General features: G+C 34.2%; 1 pseudogene; it reads right to left on the bottom strand.

Annotated features, from left to right (window-relative positions):
- Window positions 1-113: 113 nt before the first annotated feature.
- On the bottom strand, window positions 114-3,950 carry LOC114741811 (L-tryptophan--pyruvate aminotransferase 1-like; annotated as a pseudogene).
- Window positions 3,951-5,623: the final 1,673 nt, after the last annotated feature.

The raw sequence follows: 5,623 nt of genomic DNA, 5'->3' as shown, positions 1-5,623 counted from the left end.
ATATGCAACTGATATCATATTACAGTAATACTACCTCCGATCCTGAATATAAGAGTTAATTTGTAGTGTAATTTATATTATAAACTAGCTCTAATATTTAAAGCAAGAGGTAGTATATGGTTTAACTTTCATTAATGGAAAATTAAATTCTAATATTGTTTATGTTCTCCTTGTCTAATAATTGGAATTAACTTCTAGTATGAAATGTAAAATTATAGCAACCCAAGTTACTGGACCCGCTGGCCAAACATTTTCCCCACTCTTTCGAGCATACATGTATTCATTGTATATCTAAATGTCTTCGATGTTTGAGAGTCTCTCTAAGAATTCATCGAAGTCGTCTCCTGTGGTCAACATGTTGATTCTGGCATACCTTGGATCACTTCCGAATCGCTTCCCACTTCTGGCAACTACTTTCAATTTCTTTTCCAGATAGCTCCCACAATCTTCGTCCCTCTTACACATCAACCACGCAAAAGCTACATATATAGCCAGAAATGCCAAACAACATGTTAGGGTTTATGAACGTACTTACGATATACATACATATATATATATATAGAGAGAGAGAGAGAGAACAATTTAAGGTAAAGGTGAAAGTACCAGGATATGTTTCAAATGATTGGTTGGTGAAGTTACAGTAGGCTGTTTGAAACTTGGGACGATGAAACCATCACTTTGTTTGACAACTTCCCTCAGTTTCTGCCACCTCTCTTTCAAAATGCCTCTGCTATACTCAAAGAACAACTCAGATTCCTTAGATGACCCATCAAATCTGTATCTCTGATAGCTATCACATACAACTTCCATTATTTAGCAGCTCGAGTTTGGGATTCTTTGGACACGCCAATGGAGTTCAGCACTATAAATGTGGTCATCTTCTTCGCAATATCTATGTCTTTCACGATCGCCCACCTTCACAATATATAAAACCAAACTTAATCATAATAAACAATATAATCATCACCTTGAGTAAGATAATTAATTAGTATTACGCACGTACCCAATGCGAGAACCAGAGTGACCAGTGCATTTGGAGAGAGTGAAGAGCATAAGATCATGATCGGCCTTGTGAGTAATGGGAGTATAGAGGCCAGTAATAAGCAAGGTCGTGAATTAGCTTTCCTTCAACCCCACATTTGCTGCTCACCACAGGTCCTCTGAGACTGCCATCTGGGTTATTGGGAGACGTCACTATCTCTATGTATGCTTCATTCTTATCATACTCCTTTGCGTCCCCACTCCACTTGTGTAGGCTTGACCGCACTAGATCTGTCTCGTCTGGGTAACCCTGTACTCACAATTTGCACATAATGGCGTCATAAAAATGTCTGTCAATTTGCTGAGAAGCCGTCTTTATGACGGGAAGAAGTGTAGGAGACGGCTAGAGTCCTATTACACGCAATTGACCAAGTCTAGAACCTTGGTTGGTGATTTATATTGGGCATATATATATATATATATATATATATATATTGCTGAGAAAGAGGAAGGACGCGTTTCGTGCATGCATGGCGAACCAATTGAGACAGACAGAGAGAGGAAGAATATGTTGTGCGTTTTTTTTGGGCTGCTTGATTAAGAAAGTGGAAAAGTCTTGATCAGTAAACCTTTCATATTAATAGTCATGATCATCTTCGAGTTGTGCAGTGCATGAATGTGCCAATTATAGGAAAAAAGAAAACGCTTAGCTAACTCTTCAACAAACCCACTAGTTAATTGGAAATGGAATGAGTTTGCGTGCTCATCAACTAATCAAATCTAGACGGTTTACGTTTAGTTTTTTTCTAATTTATATTTTTAAAATAATTATTTTAATGAGTATAGAATCAAAAAACAAATATATTCTTTTAACCATATTCTTTCAAACAAATAAAGACATTATTTCAATATGTTATTACCTTAAAAAAATCTTATATCTCATTCAATCTAACTTAAAATTTAATTTTTTTTAATTTTATTTTTATTTAATATATGTTACCTCTGATCCTTAATATAAAAGTTCATTTGACTTTTATTTTGATTCTAAATATAAGACCTTAATTAGTTCTTACAATAATGATAGATCTAGCCAGTACACTTGATTAGTAAGAATATTTTAGGAAAGATAACACATATTTATTACAAATAACTAACTAAACTAATTTCTTCAATTTACTCAAATTAGTCAATAACTCTTATAGTAAGGACCGAAAGTAGTATATTTCAAGAAAATTATAATTTGCAAAATAATAAGTTATATATACAAAGTCGTATATATATTCATATAATATATCCAATAAAATATCCTCTTGGTAGTAAATTTTTAAACACGTGTAATATCCTAGAAAGTTGAATGCTTATCAAGAAAAAGGATTATCAGAATTTAAAAAATCCAAAACTCAGATGACAATATAATGACGACACTCGGCGCCGCCTGCCACCCGTCAACCTCCGTTTGAAAATTGACACTCCGTGCCCCTGTAGGTGGCCCTAAGTATTTTAATATGCTAATGCCATGACGAAAACTCGTTACAATTTACTCTCCCTGTCTTTAATATAAAACTTAATTATAAAGTTAATTTTTATTCTAAATATAAGATTTATTTCTTATATTTATCAATTTTCTTTAAATTATCTCTATAGATATTCTCTCAACCATAATCAAGTAACAAAGGGAGAGGGGTATTAAAAAAGATAATTATAGTATTTTAGGAAAAACACGTCACAATTTTTATAATTAACTAACTTACCTAACTTCCTTATTCTAATCAAATTAGTCTTAAATTAAAGACCGGAGGAGTGTGTATATATATATATTTCTCAAAACTGAAGATTTTCTGAAAATTGATGTTTCATTAGGAGAGAAAAATACATGGGATGGGTTTCGATTCCATCAACTGCGCTTCGGTGAAGAAAATATTGACCATCATCTAACTATAACGTAATGGTGTCGAAATACTCCTCAGACTTTTAATATAGGACTCAATTCTTGAGTTGATTTTCGTTTTAAATATAAGACATATTTATTATATTTATCAATTTTTTCTAAATTACTTCTATGGATACTCCCTCAACCATAATCAAGTAAAAGAAGAAAATAAAGTATTAAGAAATATGATTATGGTGTTTTAGGAAAAATGTGTCACTTTTCTTATATATAATTAACTAACTTATCTAACTTTTTTAATCTAATCAAATTAGTTAAATAGATTTTATATTAAGATCGGAGTAATTATTTTTATCCGAAACTGACGGGACAAGAGGTGAAGAGTTTGAGGGAAGGTTGACCGTTTAAAAAGAACTGAATGGAAGAAGAAAAAAGTTCAAACTGAACAGTGTTTTGACCCGTTTCTCCGATCTTTGACCGATTCTTTGTCGTCGGACTTAGGCAGTATACCCGACCGGATTAAGAACTTCCGGTTCAACTGGTTCTACCGTTAAACTTTATTATATGAGAGAGAGAGAGAGAGAGGCTGACCGAATAATAAGGAGCGGCGGCGACCACGTTAATAGGGTCATCGGAAGAAGACGACGAAGACGAGAGAGCGAAGAGAGCTGCCTGAAATAGCTGCGTGGAGCCATTGCCGACCACAATGTGCCTATCGCTGGTCTCAGCGTTGCCAACCAAAGCATGAAGCCTTTTAAGGGCGTCTCTGAGCTCCGGCATCATAAACCAACACACACTCTTCAAATCACTGGCATAACTCAGAACTCCCCCACCCCTTTATCTCCACCGTACACTCCTCGCTCATCTTCCTCCAGTACGACTCCAACAACACTGTATCTCCCCTGCAAAATTCATCCAATCACTCTATATAATCAATCAAACCACAAGAAACTACACACACACACATATGTATATAAATATTTCACTCTCTGTCTGTGTGTTTGTAAATCTTTTACCGGTCGAGGTTAACGATGGAGGAGTTAGGAGAGAGAAGCGTGGGTGTTTGAGGAGGGCAAGCCATTGTTGTTATTGAGGGGAGGAAGTGCAGGAAGATTTGCCACCATTGGTTGCAGTTTCATAAAATGCCTGATAACCTTTCTCTGCGTATTTGATTTCTATATATTGCTTTGAATTGTCGTTTGGGATGAGCCTTGAGCATATTGCACCTTTATATAATTTAAAGGTGGAACGCGGTACGATGAGTCCTTTTCCTTGCCTCCTGATTACACGCGTCTCTCTCTTTGTGTATTGTTATCCTTGTTAAATATTCACCATTAATATTATTTACTCTCTTGAGAAGTAACTCAAAAGGAAATTAAATAGGTAAAATTATTGGAAAAGATTTAGATATGACTAATGATTAATTAATAAGATTTTTCAGAATTTTATAGATTTTAACGTCATTCGGGAATATTGATTTTAAATTTATTGATTCTTATCTTTATCGTTAATTATGATATGCATCTATTCTGGAATATTAATGTTCTTGTTAATTTTAAGGTTATGTTTATGCTATAAATAAATAGGAGCTCACACATTATTTGTACGACTTTTAAGCAAGCTTTTTTTGTACGACTTTTAAGCAAGCTGATTATTGAGTTTCTCCCTATTTGAGTACTCTCTCTTCTTCTAATTATTATATGGCTAAAATTGTTTTAGAAATTCAAGCGGAAGCTATCTTCAACGGGTGCAACTTTTTCTTTAGTTGTATGTAACTTATCTTTAATTACATGCAAAATAAAAGATACTTGACAATATTTTATAAATATTCAAAATCTCAATATCATCATTGTTTTGTCAATAGTTTTAGGAGTAAATGATTAAAAATATATTTTTCAAAGTTAAGTGATGAAAATAAAACTTGTATTAATATTTTCTATCGGCAAAAAAAAAAGTTATAATTAATATGTTCGTTGCATAGAGTTTAAGAAATTATCCTTGTTATTTGGATGAAAAAAGAAGTCATTCTTATTATTTATGATTTGTGTGTAATAAGGATTTAAGGTATAATATTCAATTTTGTCCTAGAAGTACTCGTTAAAAAATTGTGGATATTCGGAATTTTTTTTAGGAGCAATGTTATTCAATTTAACAGTGTTGAAAATAACATATCACTCCACCGTCTAAAACGTTAATTTTGAATATTAAATTGACTTGTGTCTACACGTGACTTTCATACACGCCGCCTCATTGTCCAAGTCAATAATTTTTCGCCAACTCATTTTTCTCATAACAGTTCCACCATCACCGTCATCCTCCTTCATTCTCTCTCAATACTCCCATTCCCAAATCTTTCTAAATGAACCCAGCCACCCCCTCCTTCATCCCCAAACCTGTGGAAATGGCCAAAACATAAACAGACCGATTCCATCGTTTCAGCCTTGTTTGAAACTAACAAGCCGAGAGCAGCACCGTTATTGATGACGGCAAGCTGGAGCTCCTTAACTGAGAGCTTACCGTCGCCGTCTCTATCCAACTCCCGAAAATTATGGTCCACAAAATTGCTGAATACTTAATGGCTCCCAACCAACTCCATTTTATTGGAACCATCTAGAACCTGTCCGTTTGCGACGCTTCTCTTCTTGCTTGATAAAACTGCATCCATTCTACGTTACAACTTAATGATACAACTGATAGGGCTTCTGTTTTGTGTTGTGAGTCCATCCTGCTAACTTGGAGAAAGAGTAAGATTTT

This window comes from Neltuma alba, unplaced genomic scaffold, assembly GCF_004799145.2.
Source record: "Neltuma alba isolate B1F8T4 unplaced genomic scaffold, ASM479914v2 tig00003541_pilon, whole genome shotgun sequence".
In the NCBI taxonomy this organism is placed as follows: domain Eukaryota; kingdom Viridiplantae; phylum Streptophyta; class Magnoliopsida; order Fabales; family Fabaceae; genus Neltuma; species Neltuma alba.
The sequence above is the reverse complement of the archived record's forward strand: the minus strand, read 5'-3'. Positions and strand labels throughout refer to the sequence as shown.